This window comes from Coregonus lavaretus (genome assembly GCF_964263955.1).
Source record: "Coregonus lavaretus genome assembly, chromosome: 31".
Lineage (NCBI taxonomy): Eukaryota > Metazoa > Chordata > Actinopteri > Salmoniformes > Salmonidae > Coregonus > Coregonus lavaretus.
The window spans coordinates 30158301-30174774 of record NC_140018.1 but is presented as its reverse complement, the minus strand read 5'-3'; the positions used below and the strand labels follow the sequence as shown (position 1 = coordinate 30174774).

The 16474-nt window shown below is 43.9% G+C and overlaps 1 pseudogene across 1 annotated transcript in view; it reads right to left on the bottom strand.

Annotated features, from left to right (window-relative positions):
- The window catches only part of LOC311107152 (cilia- and flagella-associated protein 61-like), a 36088-nt pseudogene that overhangs the window by 9590 nt on the left and 10024 nt on the right, over positions 1 to 16474 (bottom strand). The window contains exons 3-14 of the transcript in view: positions 16259 to 16459; positions 16031 to 16108; positions 15798 to 15925; positions 15188 to 15231; positions 14574 to 14722; positions 12837 to 12963; positions 12093 to 12294; positions 11263 to 11391; positions 8641 to 8770; positions 3133 to 3227; positions 2675 to 2843; positions 364 to 532 (exon numbers count right to left, since the gene is read on the bottom strand). The product of the transcript in view is annotated as a cilia- and flagella-associated protein 61-like (transcript). The remainder of the gene's footprint in view (positions 1 to 363; positions 533 to 2674; positions 2844 to 3132; positions 3228 to 8640; positions 8771 to 11262; positions 11392 to 12092; positions 12295 to 12836; positions 12964 to 14573; positions 14723 to 15187; positions 15232 to 15797; positions 15926 to 16030; positions 16109 to 16258; positions 16460 to 16474) is intronic.

The following is a 16474-nucleotide window of genomic DNA, read 5'->3' as shown; positions in this document are numbered from 1 at the left end:
AACAGGATGCACCTGAGCTCAATTTCGAGTCTCATATTAAAGGGTCTGAATACTTATGTAAATAAGGTATTTCAGTTTTTTTTTTTTTTATACATTTACAATAATTTATGAAAACCTGTTTTCACTTTGTCATTATGGGGTATAGTGTGTAGATTGATGAGGATAAAAAAAAAAAATCCATTTTAGAATAAGGCTGTAACCTAACAAAATGTGGAAAAGGTCAAGGGGTCTGAATACTTTCAGAATGCACTGTACATACTAGCCTGGTTACTAGTCTGTTCGTGCCACTCCTCAGCATTTGCTTGGTATGACAAGGAGTGGCATGATGGTACAAACAGACTGGTACCAAGGCTACATACAAACCCTCCAGCTCTACAAAGTTCTTCAGCAGCCACTGGTAGACTGTCACACAGTCGTAGTGGTTCTTGAGGGTAAAGAGGTTGGATGGGAAAGGCCTGTGTATCTACAGCTGGGCTGGGAGCTGGCTGTTGGGAGGACGTTGGCTTATGTCCACAACAGTGGGACAGGGAACCTAGCAGGGAAGAATCCAGAAATCCTTACAGCAATCATTCAACATTGTGCACGTAAAAAAAAAAGCATGGTATGTCATCAATTCAGCATAACGGCATTGAGAAATGATGACGATTATGTCGAAATAACTTGCTCTATCTATAGAAACAGAGGGCTCTATTTTCGTCTGGTGCTAAGGAAGCGCCAGTGTCAAACGCACGTTCGTTTTTTCGTCATGTAAAAGCTGACACGCTTGGCATTTTCCATCCCAACGGAAGGTTTGGCAATTTGCCCATGTAACATTAGCTCGCTTGCGCTGAGGTGTAAGGGGTGGCAATATTTGAGGTTTGTCCTTAAAAACAAGCGCAAAAGTGACAATTTCATGCAGCGCTAATGGATAGTTTTAAGACCCACAAAAAGCAGGTCTTAACGGTAAAGCAGTTGGTAATGGCATCATGGATTTTTGAGAGTGGAAGCGCAGCCTATCCAGCCGTGACGCACAGTGCCCATGGAAGGAATGATGTGCCTTTTGTGCCGGTGAATCTCACATTTAGAAACATAAAACAATTATTTGTTTCCCCCAATTCGTTTAATAAAATAAAATACAATAATCAAGCATAGCCTACCCTCCCCTCAATAAACGCTGGTTTAGCAGCATTGCATTAGCTTTTTTATCTTGGCCATTAGCCAAGTAGTCTATGAATAAAGGGGTTTTAAATGGTCTACTGAGAGTGCTTTGAAGGTTTTTGCCCTTTTTTATTATTCACAATTCACATAACTGCATTTCGCTTGTTGAAGTAGGCTAACCATCCCCATTTTCAAAGAGTGCCCCTCTTCTGATTACCAAAGACGCGCTCCTCCAAACTATTCAGCCTATAATGCCATATTAACGGCAGATTTCTGCCTCGCACATAGGCAATAATACAATTGACAGGAGCTAGTATTTTGTATAGACGTTGTCAGCCAACCCATCTATGGTGAGATCGTACATGGCTCGAATGCAATGCAATTTCGTCTGCTATTTCTGGAGAAGTGCAAATACGACCTGTAAGATGGTTCCATGAGGTTTATAAAACATTACATTTGCGAGCAGTATATTTGAGTGGACGTTCCCCATTTGTCTTTATATTGGATCTTTATCCAGCTCCTGTTAAAAGTTTGGATGTGCGTAAAACCCTCTGTAGTCTAAGTTGCCTTGTTTGTATTATATGTCCACAAAGAGCAATTATGGTGCCTGGAACTGTATTTGGACATAGCCTATTTAAAACAAGTTACTGTATCGTCAATAGCTTAGTGAATGTAATCTTGTTGATTGACTACCTTTGGCATGTCCATGTCCAGACTGCAATTTACAGTAGGCCTAGTGTGAATGCTATAGCCTATGTTTAACAATGTATTTCCATATTGAAGCAATGCAATTAGAACAATGTGGACTGCAAACATGTTCAACATTAGCAAATATGGGGAAGGCTATTTAACGAACTAGGCTATAATGGACTAACATTCTAATTGGAATTGATGACAATGGAATACATTAAAAAACGTAAATACACAACTTGAAGCAACCACATATTTAGCCATGGAGCGTTGTTCTGATTGGCCAGTGAGAGGCCAAGCCTTGACACACCCACAACTTGTTTATTCATCAAAACCCAGCCCTTTAGCACCACCGCCAGCTACTGCGCCCATAATTACGGTTGTGAAAATAACAAAAATATTTCTGACACACCCCTGAACCCTATAACGCTACCACCAGCGCTAAGATTTATCATTGTGTTAGGTTTTTTAAAATAGAGCCCAGAGTGTGCTTTTCACCTGACACTATTACATAGTAGACAAGGAGTGTCGAACATCCGGCCCGCGAGGCGGTCCAATACAAACTCAATATACTTTAAAAGAACTAAAACCAAATCAGAACTGTGTTGAAATGATTATGGACCTACATTCATACAGTTTCTTGAAAGTGTTCAGCTTGCTAATAATCACCTAAATGAAAGCTAGACAGTCAGGGAGCATAGAACATTAAAAAATATATATGGATATTTTGACGGCAAGGAAATAACACATTTTCAGTGCGGACCTCATTGAAGACCGAATGTGGCCCCCGGGGAAAAATGACTTTGTCACCCCTGTAGTAGACCAGTGTGTTATATGTCCCTCTAATCTGGTACTGCTGGCCTGTATACAGGATGAGGTGATTATAGGGCACCTTCCTGCCCCCCAACACCAGCACGTGCTTGGCTGCCCTGTCGATGCCCACCATCTTGCCCGTCACTACGTTGATCCAGGAGTGCAGAGACAGCTGGGTATGGTCCCTGTCACAGTAGCAATGGCTGTGGGTAGTGGACAGGGAGAGTGAAGTTAGTCAGCTTGGCACAGTCTACAACAGATGTTCATTATGTAGTATGTTCAAGCTTTTATAGAGCCTGCTGAAAGATGTCTTTGATAGGCAGATACAGTATATTCTGCGTCTGGGTATTATACATTTGTAATACAGGCCATTTCTGTATCCATGCGATCTAAATGATTCCTAAGCTCTGATGTACATTTCCATTGACATTGATGACGACAGTCTTCCATGTAGACGTTGAATGATATTAAGAGAAGCTGCAGGTATCTTATCTTGAGGACAGGAATCTCATACTTTATTTTGGTGTAGTAGCCTGGGAAGCCATGCGTGGAGATCAGAGTCATGTTATTGAACCTGCAGGTGTGGGCTGGAGCAGGAAAGGAACATAATGATTACTGGGAAGATGACCCTGCTTCTGACAATTCAGTGGCCTTCAGCCAGTCTTGGAAGAATGCATAGATAGAGCACCGCACTATCTGGAGGAATTAACAATGTCCAGCGCAGAATACGAGAACATGTATTTTCAGAGAAATTATGACTTCATCATACCTAAACACAAATGGTCTTGACCTGATGAACAAATGGGTGTATTTCGGCAAGAATTATATGTCAGTGTTCCTGTTCCATTGTGTAGTAGTGGGAAAATCTAATACTAGACATACAGTACATTGGTTCCAGGAAGAATAGAGGGAATCACAGAGAAAAGAGCTACGGCTCTATCTGCAGTGTGCTGTTATTCTCTGGGAGCTGAGTGAGAGGGCGCAGATGCAACTTAATGCCTCCATCTAATACCCTTATTGCATTTCATCTACATCGGTATACATAAAAAATCCTTTCTTTTCTAAGCCTTATAATAAAAGCCCTTCCTTTGTTTTGTCTGGTTTTGTCCCCAGCCTGTAGTGTTCCTCTTATGCGTTTACTATCAGGAGTGTAAAAGGTCTATTGTGATGTAAATGTCCTCCTTTGTTCCGTGCCAAATGGACATTATTCCCATTGGCAATACAACAGAGAAAGCCTCAATGGTGCTGAGTGAAAAGGAGATGTACACTGGGCTGAGCCATGTCATGTCAAGCTTTAGATCGCCTGTAAGTCTGCTGCCTCTCTCCGTGAGAGAAAGTGATTGATCTTGTCTAGTGAATGCACTGCATCTAAGTTGCACATTTGTGTATGAAGTGAAAAAAATACCTTTTCAGGCAACACAAACAGATGTGTCAACACAATAGTTATTACAACCCTTTAATGTCAATAGATTTTAACACTCGGTTTGCTGTATAGAATAAATAACTCAACCATAGTCTTGTTCACAATGGCAGCCTAATCCAGTGTATTCCCTTTCAGTCAGTCAACTTCGGTACAACATACTATGGGGAGTCGCACTCTCGCGACTTCAGTTGAAGGATCTACAGTCACGCCTGCCAAAGGTCAATGAATTCCGCGCCTTGCTGTGAGTCCCGCCTTCCACAGGTGATAAGCGTGAGGCTCGGATTCATTCCTTCAATTACACCTCAGTGTGAACAGGAATGATCATCGAAGCCCTTGTGTGGGCCGGGCTTTAGGCTAACCTTGGCAGCATTTATTCAACCCCAAAGTTCCACAGTGTTCACAGGTGTCAAAAGTGTTGTCTCCCACATGTGAGTTTGATGGTTGTCAAGAGTGGTGGAAATGGAAGAAGAACCAATCTCTCCCACTCTACAAGGTGGTGTCCCGTCCCTTCAGATGGCTCTTCATGGGAGGCTCGCTGTCTGCTCCATCCAATGGTGCGCATCTGCAGTGTCGCCCTTGATCATGTGAACGGTGATGCCAGGGAACAGGCTACAATTTGTTGTGCGTCCTCCACGCTATCGACTATTCTCGCGGCCTCAACGCCCGTTTTGAGGGAGGAAATATCCTCTAGTCTCCAGAAACAAGCAATACGAGTGGTTCCTATGTCGAAGATCCCGGAAGATCCTGGTACAGCTAGTATTTCCTGGTTCCGAAAATGGACTGAACATTGTGTCCCATTCTAGACCTACGTGGAAACCGGTGCGGTGTGCACTGCATATCAGTTACCCGGAGCTCCTAACGCCGTATCTGGTGCTCAGGCGCTTCCCCCTGCTTTTGTCGGGCCGGCTTGTGCTGGTCAGAACCGGCAATATGTCAGTGGTGGAGTGAATCAACAGACAGGGAGAGATGCTGTCTCTCTCCCTCCTAACCTTGGCTCACTCCCTATTGATGGGCAATGCATGTCCCCGTTTGCTTCAACTCGGGTGTATATATTTTATCCAGGTAGAACCCACTCTCTCAGAAGTGGAGGCTACACCCCTGCTGGTCTCCCAGGTATGGGGCATTTTTGGCAAGGCTGACGTAGATCTTTAAGCATCGCGAGAAAATGCGCAGTGACGTATACATTTCTTGATGGGAACGGACACTCTGGCGCACCAGTGGCCTCGGACCCTCCTTTACGAGTTTCTGCCAGTGTTTCTGATTCAGCCCACGTTGGAGAGGGCACACCGGGAGGGCTTATTATTGATTGTTGTAGCTCCCCGTTGGCCCCTTGGTTCGTGGAGATCGTTCGCCTTTTAGGTGGTGACCCGTGGCAACTCCCGTTGCGCAGGGACCTGTTGTCCCAGGCGCACCTGTTGTCCCAGGCCGGAGATTTGGTTCCTATGGGCCTGGCCCCTGAGAAGGCCAATCTGATGGCTAGAGGTTTCCCTCTAAATGTTATTGCTACCATTCAGTCTGCAAGGGTGCCCTCCATGAGAGGGCTGTATGCGTATAAGTGGCAAGCGCTTGAGCTCTGGTGCCAAGAGAAAGGACGTGTTCCTTTTCAGTGCACTGTGAGGGTCATCCTTATGTTCCTACAGGAGCTTTTTGAGCAGGGACAGGCATTCTGACCCACTATCTCAGTGGGTCATGTGGGAATTGATGGAGCCTCACCGGGGTCTCAGACCGGTTTCTAAACCTATTGCACCCACATGGGACTTGGCACTGGTTTTGGAGGCACTGTGTACGGCCCTGTTTGAGCCTCTGGAGTTGGTGGATCTGAAGATCCTCTCCTGCAAAACCTCCCTGCTTATGGCTTTGGCCTCGGCCATGTACTCAATTCGCCCCAGGCGACTCAAAGGTGATGTTGCGTCATGGCTATATCCTATATATATTAAATTGAAGGAATGAATCCAAGCCTCACGCTTATCACCTGTGTAAGGCAGGGCTTCCAGCGAGGCACATTTTTCATTGGCCTTGTCAGGCGTGATTTTAGATCCTTCAACCGAAGTTACGAGAGTGCGACTCCCCCATAGTATGTTGTACCTTGTTTCCTTCCTTCAGGGAACAGTAGTTATAGTCATAACGTTACTTTTTCTGATGAACAGAGAATAATCAGAGCTCAGTTCAATCCAACTTTCTGTGTTAATCTGAGCCAGAAGGTGGGTTTAACTCCCAGCACTGAGGCATTAAGGCCTGTTATTGGGCTCTGGACGTGACCAAATCACCAGCTCCTGGCTTTCTGTCTGTCTGTTATCAGGCGCTGACAGACGGCCGCTGTGACCCCGACGCCCCACTCCCCCCACTCCCCCCACCCCACTGACCACCAGGCAGAGAGGCAGAGCAGCCCCACCACACCAACACCTCTTTATCTGTCTGCCCTGTTTCCCCCAACTCTGACCCTGTCGCACTGAGTAATGGAGGAGGGGGGGGTGGGCTGGATGGAGGAGGATGGAAAGCTGGAGGCCAGCCGTTTGGGTTGGCCTGATAAGGGGGCCCAGCAGGGCCCAAGCTGACCCATCACTCACCCAGGCCCACTACTAGCACCGCCTCACCATTAATTTAGTGGACACTAACTGCCTCATTAGTCAAGTCATTAGTGACAGCAAACACAGATCGCTGCAGAAGATCCCTGACAGGAGAACAGTGGAGTGGCTAATTAAAGGGCCAGCGCTCGGCCCTCCTGAATGCCAGCCCCAGGCAGCTGTGTGCCCAACGCCCCGGTGCTCCTGCCTGCCAACCCCTTCCCTGCGTTATGCACACTCCCTCCCTCCGCGCTGCTTTCACATCCACACACAATGACCCGGTTGCCTGGCAGTTATCGGCTCATGGTGAATGAGCAGGCCTAAACGCCATATTGTTTGGAGGAACAGTTAATCACAAAGATGGGATGAATGCAAACATGTAGCAGCGCCTCCACTTTCTAACCAATCAAAGGTCTGGTGACATTTTCAGAGATTGGATTCCTGGAATAAAAGACAAATGCTGGAGAACTCATTCTGCAAGTGAATGCTGTTGACAGACACTTTAGACAAGTGTTTTTACTCATTGTCATGGAGGGTTGTCGTGTGTGTGCTGGCCTTCATCCAAGCCTAGAACTATGCCTCATTTAACCAAACATCAAGACTTTGAGAAACAAGAATCGGCACACACTGCATGTGCAGATAGATTAAGAAGAGTTAAGAAAACGACTTATTTATGACTATGCAAAAAATACTGTAATAACAAAAGGTGTGCTGTTGGTGTTTGTTTGAAGGTAACCATGAATTCAGAGTAACACCAATAGTAAGCTGGTTGTATAAATTGCCTTGGTGGGAAAAGGGATGGTAGTGTGTTCACACATGTTGCTCTGGGTGGTTATGCCTATTAGCTTCCCTACTCATGTTTCTACTAATCACAGCTGTTAAAGCTGTACAAGCTGCTTCTCTAATACCTAACAGTCACTCCCACTAATTACAATCATCTAGAGGTGGATGTCATTGAGCTTCCTCTAAAACACACATTTCTTTTTTGAATGTACTTTATTGATAGATTTTCAGATATGAGAACAGAAAGAAAAACCGTACAACAACCCCAACCCCTTATTCCCCCACCCACACACACACCCACCCACCCACCCATCCCTCCCATCCACCCACCCCACCAAGGCGTCATACAAGGATATCACAGAAAATGTAATAAGACAAAAAATAGACAATGATAGAAACTAAAACTAAACTAAAACAATTGAAATATAAAAATAAAATACAAAAATCGGTGTCCATAATTATTATTGAAACTTATCAGCACAATATATGGCCACTAGATCCGACATGACTGCTTACTAATATATACTAGTTACACTATGTAAAATCCAGGATCTCCACGTATTTTATGAATGGGGACCCATGCACAGTGTACCTTACCTTTTCCATAGGCAAAGATGACATCACCTCCTTAACCCACTGCATAAAGGAAGGCGGCTTTGCAGTCTTCCAGTGAAAGAGGACAAGGCGGCGAGCTAGCAGCGATACGTGGTAACATTCTGATCTAGGGGAAGTACTCCAAAAATAGCAGTGAATGGGTTGGGGCTAATAGTTTTGTTACACGTGTGAGAATGGCTCAAAAATGGGGTCCCAGAAGCCACTGAAAGACTGGCATGACCAAAACATGCGTCCCACAGTTGCTGGACTCTGATGGCATCTCAAAAATTTGACATCAACATTTGGATATATGTTTGCCAGTCTGTCATTTGAGCAATGGAGACGGTGCAAAACTTTGAACTGAATGAGCCTGTGCCTTATGCAAAATGATGAGGTGTAGATACGCTCAATACTATGTTGCCATATGTCATCGGGTAGCTTGCCACCCATGTCTTGCTCCCATGCAGATTTTGTATTTGCCCAGGAAGGCGGATTAATATTCTGTATTAAGTCATATAATCTGGCGATTGTGCCCTTCAGATACGGGTTAAGATCTAAGCACCTCTCAACTGGACCAAAACACACATTTCTAAATGCAATTTATGAATGCTTCGTATTCAATTTCTCAATACTTACCAAAAAGCGAGCACCTCGGAAAAAAAGCTAAGCCAGTGTCTGATGCCCTCACTATCACAATCCTGGCATCGATGGTGACTTTTGGTTCCATGGTTAGTTTTTGGTTGATGTGGTTGAGTGCATATGGGGCCTGGGCCAAAGAGGGAGAGAGTGTCTATAAAAGTAAAAGATTCATTTGTTTGATTATTTCAAAACATGTCTCTCCTAAAATGTTAATATTTCAGTCACTCCAGCAATTTAACCAATATACATGCCACACACAATTATTGCATTCCTTAAAGCTTTATTTGTATTAATAATGTGCACACCATTTTTCCATTTGGGTTTCTTTCAATGACAATGGCCTAAACCCTAGACAGGCATTTCCCTGAGCACTTAACTACCTAAAAGAAAGTACCAGCTTTCAGCCCAAACATTCTAATATTCTTTTAGCAGCGTTCATACCAAACAATATGGACATTTCTTAATATTAGACGGAGGCACTGGAAGCACTGAGTGAAACTTAATAAGTGCCAGCGCTCCTACTTAAATACTAACTCATTCATTATGGGTACTGGCCCTTTTGAAAAGAAATGTCCAAATGTCAGAGCATTCAACATATGGTACAGAGTAAGAATAGTTGCAGAGAACATTGTGTTATCCACAGAATTTTCCATCTCTCCAAATGCTGACATGGATTATTAATAATCACACAGTGATTTTAGTGCACTAACTGGTCCTTGAGCATTCCTAATTAGCTAGATTGGTTCCCCTATACACCTTGTTGGATGGAAAATGGCAGCACACCACAAAGGAAGGGGAAACGGGGGGGTGGAATTAACCTTTGAATAATATTTGTTACTGCCAGTAGCACCTGCTCTGTTCTTAAAAGAACACATGTAAACATAAAACGTAAATTCTAACTCTTCATGTGAAAATGAGCAAATGTTATCAAACCCATGTAATTAAAGTGCAGGAAAATTATCAGTTCAGCTAATGACATCTTTATTTCACTTTGTAAAGAACACCCTCAAAAATAATCACCTTGATTTGTCATGTGCAGATAGGTATAGCGTGGGGCAGGTGCATCTGTCCCTATTTCCTATCCCTGTGGAGATGCTGCCTAACCTTTTTCTAACATAATGGCCGGGTGCTGTGACCATGGCACTGTGTAATATGATCCCATATTGATAGAGAGGGAACAGGTGCTTTAAATCTGATTAATACATCTGTGCTAGACACCAGGCTTACATCACAAAGCTGCATCTGGGTCCTAAATGGCACCCTATTCCCATAGTGCACTACTTCTGACCAGGGCCCATTGAGCTCTGGTCAGAAGTAGTGTACTATTTAGGGAATAGGGTACAATTTGGGATGCACCCTGAGAGACAAAGCTGCGAAGCAGCTCTCTGCTCTCCTCTTATCTACACGGCAGCCTGGATATGATGGTTGCCGTGTTACTAAATAGAGCTTTTAAATTGGATGGGCTGGAATGGGTGAATGCAGGTGTATCTGCAAATGCACTGAGGGAGAGGGGAGTGCCATGCGATACACGTGACACATATAGGGACAATTCGTCTCCGATTAAATCTATGATCTAAGATTAAAAAGCACAGCAACATGTTGCATAACTGTGCTGCGTCTATCTTATGGTTCAGAACATGCTGTGGACTAAAGCGCCATTGATATTATTAGGCCTATTTTACAAAATGTTGAGAATATAGACTGTAAAATAAAATAAGGAATGTGCTGTGATTAGCAAAAGTAAAACAGTGAAACTATTACCTTATAAAGTTCTGATTTAGAATAACATTACATTTGCAGCAAATCCAACACAAGTGTTTGATTAAGCGAATAAGGACAGGTCCAGGGCTATGTTTTGTTAGTCTGAAATGGCTTCCTTTCCTTGTCTCCTTTTTTCCATGACCTTATAGGTGAACAGACTGGTTAGGTTTACTTTAGACTATTTTGCTTCCACCTGTCTTTCCAGCCAGATTAGTGATCATGGAGGAAAAGGACACAAGGAGAGGAAGCTAGTTACAACTATTGAGATACAGCCCAGGTGCGGCAGACACTGGTTTATGACAGTGTGATAAGTGGACTATGCTGCTATACCTTGTTAAACAGCAGAGGCAAACATCCCCAACCATCTGTCAGAGCAACCATCTGCTGCCCTCATCTATATAAATATAAGCTCTTTAAAAATAACCTGCGGAGGTGGGTTTGGAAAGACTATTAAAGAAAAGCTGTGCATATACAATACCACTGAAAAATCTCTACAGCTCATTATATGCATTGTTCAAAACTGCAATGCTGTTTGTACATGGGACTCCTTAGTCTTGATTGAATAATTATCAGTCACATAAAATAATTTAATCCACCACAATATTTTACTGTTTGACACAAATATCTGTGTTATAAACACACCGCGCTAAGTGGGAAATCCATCAATTTTAAAGCAGCGCCCTCTTGTGGGCATGTAAATGACTCACACTAAAGATACTTCCCTTCTTTCTCCCTACTCTAGCTCTGTCTAGTATCATCTCTCTCCCGCTCATTCTGTTAACCTGGAGTTAGTGGTTATTTGCCCATTTGCATTCCCTGGCATGTTAAATCATATTCACCAGCTGCTGCTGTGCCCACCTGGTCCTTGGTGATCGGCTTGGATGGCGTGTTGATGCCCAGCTCCTCCAGAGGGTAAACAATCTGGCGTGGCGGGCGCACCGGGACCATGCAGTTCAGGACAGAGGTCAGGTAATTGGCACAGGAGTTCTGAGGGGAGAAGAAAAGGGGCAAAGGTCAGGTGAAGTGATACCTATGAGCTATACCATTGATGGAGGCAAGGGATGGGGGTGACTAACAGGTGCCAAGTCTAAGGTGATATAGGATGCATCTCAAATTGCACCCTTTTCCCTATATAGTGCACTACTTTTGACCAGGACCCATAAGAGGTCTGTAAAGGGATAAGGTGCCATTTGGGACGCAGACAATATTAGTTCAGATGAAGCTGGTTTACACGATTTACATGCCCTTCAACATGCTCCTGAATAGAAAGAAATTCCTTCTACTTTATAGAACTTCTACTGCCTCGGTCATGGCTGGCCAACCCAATGCTCCACCATCCACTGCTCAAATGATGATTCCCTCTCCCATGAGCTTTTCCATAATTCCATAATTATATTTACCCCTCATCTCCCAATCTGGTGCATGTTTGTAGAAGGTAATTAGCAGAGGAGGAGGAGGAGGAGGAGGAGGAGGCCTCTACACAGTGAGGAAATGTCTTCTCACAGTCCAGAGAGCTGGAGCTGGCAGTCTTATATCAGCACCTGCTGCCCTAACCCTGGAGAGAGCTGGTGGCTGGGCAGGCGCTATCTGGTACTGAACACAACGTGCACGCACGCACACACTCTGGAATGAGCACATTGAGGAGTCACTCAATGCAAGCTTTACGGTCCTTAGGCTGTTTCTCTCACCCTCTGGCTGTGGTAGGAGGGGTAGATTGGGTAGTAGAGGCAGGATTTGTGGACGAGCTGCAGCGCCTCCTTCAGGAAGTGTTTGGCGTAGTGCTGGAAGATGGGGTTGAGGGCAAAGTGACAGTTTGCCGTGCTCCTCATAGCGGTGGGGGCTGAAGTAGATGAAGTTTTCAATGTTATAGTTGGCTCAGATGTAATCTATATCGAGAGAGTGAGAGTGAGAGTGAGAGTGAGAGTGAGAGAGAGAGAGAGAGAGAGAGAGAGAGAGAGAGAGAGAGTGTGTCTAGTGAAGATAAACAAGAAAATTGCCTCCTATTTTCTAACAATTACAATCCCAACTAGTTGGTTCTGAACATGGGCCACAAACACCTACAAGGGCGTTCCATCTTGAAAGACAGACCCAGAGAAAAAGAGGACGGGAGATGAGATATTACACATAAATATGGTTCCATTTTCATTTCCAAAGTAATTATCTGTGTTGGAGCTCTGTCATAGTCATGTTTGACAGCTGGGGTGTCAATCACCACTGGTACTGTGGTTTACATGGTAATTATTTGGTTCCTTTCAAAAACCATCAATCAATCAGTGATACTCCAAGTCTTCCAACATAATAATTGTAATCACTGGAACTGTTTTGTGTGATTGATTGATATACTGAGACTAGCTAAGGTAAATGGAGCTAGTGGTTATTTTACTATCCTGTGTCCTATTGGCAGTAATATGCCCTCTGTGTCTGTGACTGACCATGTCTCTATGGGCCTGGTAAAACACATCCAGGTCCCCCAGCAGGCTCTCATGCAGACTGAGTCTCTTCACCATGTCACAGACAGCAGGCCTGTCTGCAGACACCACCAGCCTCATGTCAAATGTCCTGAGAAGACAACAAGATCATGCTTGACATTACACAAGCAATTTACAGTACATCTGGGGCAGTGGTCACCGACTGGTTGATCTCAAAGACATTCCTAGTCGATCACCAAACATTTCTGTAAAAAAGCCAACGTTCCTATTTTTAAAAATGTTTTTTGGCGGTAGGTGCACTTGATTCAGCAGTCCTAGCGCCGGGAAGGCAAAGTGTTCCCATTTTCAACCATTTCATGTGTCCGAAGGTAGAACTCTGCCTATCCGGCAGGCCCAGAGAGCAAACGAAGTGCACCTATAGGTCTACCACTGGTCAATCAGATAGCTCAGATCACTGTGTCTGCACACTTTCCTCGAGCCTTTGACTGTAAAAATAAACCTTGAACGCACAGTAAAGTTGATACTGTGACATTTCAAACCTTTTAAAACCAAGACTAGAGAGAGACTCAACGAATACAGCAAAGAGCTGCTGTTTTTATGAGTAAGTTCATGTTTAAGTTGTTATTCAGCACTGTCAATACTTTTATAAGCCATAAAATGTGCGTTCTCCCTACTTCCTCTCACGCTACAACCAGCACAGCAGCTGCAATGAGTGAGTATAGCAAAGGGTTCCGAGAAGCTTGCGTTGTTATTATTAGCGGCAGATCACCGTGTCTGCAGTTTCCTCAAGCCATAGACTGTAAAAAGAAGCCTAGAACGCACAGCAAAGTTTATATTTTGACATTTAAAAACTTTAAAAACCATGACTAGAGAGAAACTCAACGAATACAGCAAAGAGCTGCTGTTTTTGAATGAATGAGCATAGCAAAGTGTTCCGATAAGCTTGCGTTGTTATTATTAGCGGCTTGTGTCTTTTTTAATATCAAGGAATATTTCACTTTCTCTGGTCATAGGAGTAACAACATGAATTGGTGCATAAGGCAGAAATAATGCAGTGTGACTTGAGTTTTGCCATCAGCTGGAAGACTGTTTCCCCTTTTTTTGTAAGCGGAGGAAAGGAGAGTGGAGGAATGGTGAGTCGGGTGAGAGGCTGCCTCACCGCTGCTCCCTCCCCTCAGACTGACCATCAGATGCAGGCCATCAGTCCAGTAAAAAAAAGATTTATCATGCTCACTTAGCTGTGCCTCACAATGCCATTTAGCAGACACTTTTATCCAAAGCAATTTACAGTCATGAATGCATACATTATTATTATATTTTTTGTGTATGGGTGGTCCCGGGGCTCGAACCCACTACCCTGGCATTACAAGCGCCGTGCTCTACCAGCTGAGCTACAGAGGACCACATTGGCAGGTCAATTCAAGCATAGCCAATATGCAGTGATAATGTATTGGGCCTATAGTCTACTGCACAAACCTAATTGCTACATAACTTGTTTTTAATTGGTTAATGTTGCATGGGCTTAAATTTCTTTTTTTTTTATCTGAGTGGTAGATCTCGGCTTGCATTTTGACTCAGAAAGTGATCTTGACTCAGAAAAGGTTGGTGACCACTGATCTAGGGGATGTCTCTCTTCAATTCCCCATTAACATCCATCTCGGTTTGATCCTAAGATAAACAATTAGATGCATGCTACGAAAATGCACTTTGTACCCAATCACATTTTTATATTACACCCACTTCAGCAGGCCAGAGCAGTGGAAGATGTAGAGCTCCTGGGGCAGGCTGCTGGTGTGGTACCACCCTGAGGAAGCTCTGGAGGAGGGGGAACTCAGGGGACAGCTTGGGCACAGAGATGATGCAGGTCCTGGATGAGACAAGGAGATTGGCTTCATGCTTACCACATAACCTCAGTTTCAAAGAGCCTCCACAATAAGGAAATCAATGAGTATAGGATGTCAGTCATAAATGGGTTTAGTAATAAAACTGTCACGCCCTGACTCAGGGGACTCGTATATGTTGAGTCAGGGTGTGTATGTTCTATGTTGTGTGTTTCTATGTTGGTGTTCTATTATGTGTAGATCTATGTTGGCCGGTGTGGTTCCCAATCAGAGGCAGCTGTAGCTCGTTGTCTCTGATTGGGGACCATACTTAGGCAGCCTATTGGCACTAGTGGATTGTGGGATCTTGTTCCAGTTAAGGTATGTTGTGTTGTGCTGCCTTGGACTTCACGTTTCGTTTTGTTTGTTGTTTTGTCGTTGTGTTTAATATTTAATAAACATGTACGCATATCACGCTGCGCCTTGGTCTGACCCGTCGATGAACGAACGTGACAAAAACTTATAAGAGGGTACTTATAATGAAAAGTTGTAATATATTGGGCAGGAAGTCCACCGATCTGTAGGAGATGAATGAAGGAAATTAAGTGAAACTGTGTTTCTGCCAAAGCTCTAATCAGAGCCGACATGGAAATCACAGCAGTGGAACAACTGGCCAAGCAATCTGCCCATCTGAGTACAATGCCCGTAGGTCTCAGCTCAACTTCTCTCCTTCAAGTTGCTGTCACTTTAAGCGCCATACTCATTAATTACATGCTCATTCTCAGTGGGGAGTGACTGGCTTCCATATTTCAGAACAGCTGGGCAGTGAGGGACCCAGCGGGAGCCAACTAACAATCCCTCGCTCTCTTTCATACAGCACTGATACACACTGGAGGGCTGCCATGATAAGTGAAAGGTTTCCACATATTCATAAAGTGGAGAAAGCCAAATTAAATTTGATCACCGTTGATTAATGGGAATGTATTTCCTCTTTATTTTTCGAAATAGTTACCCTTTCTTTTCTTCTAATGGGTTAGTTAAGCTCTCATCCAAACAATGCCAATATAATGACTAGATCATTAATTAATTCATCAATTAATTATTTTGTAATCAAATTATGCTTGTGATCTTCCCCTGAATTTACCTAATTTCAAACTTCTTGTTGATGACAAATAACTGAATACAGAAAACATTGGGTGTTTCTGAGACTCTTGGTTGCAGAGTCACTTCTGAATCCTGAAGCTCTGCAGCACAAGCCTGGGTGTCCACCGGCTGCAACGAGAGCAAACAATGTTAATATATCAATATGAGATGAAGGAGAGCACATAGCTAGGTGAACATGAAGGTTATACCATAAGGACTTCATAATTGGTTTACCTCTGATACTTCACTGGGTATGGCTGTAACTTCACTTTGATCCAAATCCTTTCTCTGGTTCACATCCTGTGATGACACCTTGCAATTCACGTAATCAAACAAATATGTTACATTGTGCCTGACAATGGCATATCTGTTATAGCCTTACAGTATTGCAGTATTGTGTTATAGCCTAACAGTAGTTTGGACACATGGATCCTCCTGGGTCATATTCATCTCATACTGTACCTCTCCAGTAGTACCCTGTGGGCTGGTGGTGTTGGTGTTCCCTGGAGGCCCCTTTTCCTCTGGCTTTGGGGCCGTCTCAATCAGGTCCTCTGGGCTGGGCTTATGCAGACTGTTGAAGGGCCCAAGCTCAAAGCACTCCTTGAGGAGCTTCAAGTTGATGTCACCACTCACACTGATGAAAACCACTGCAGTTCTCTCATTTTGTGAAGACAGTGC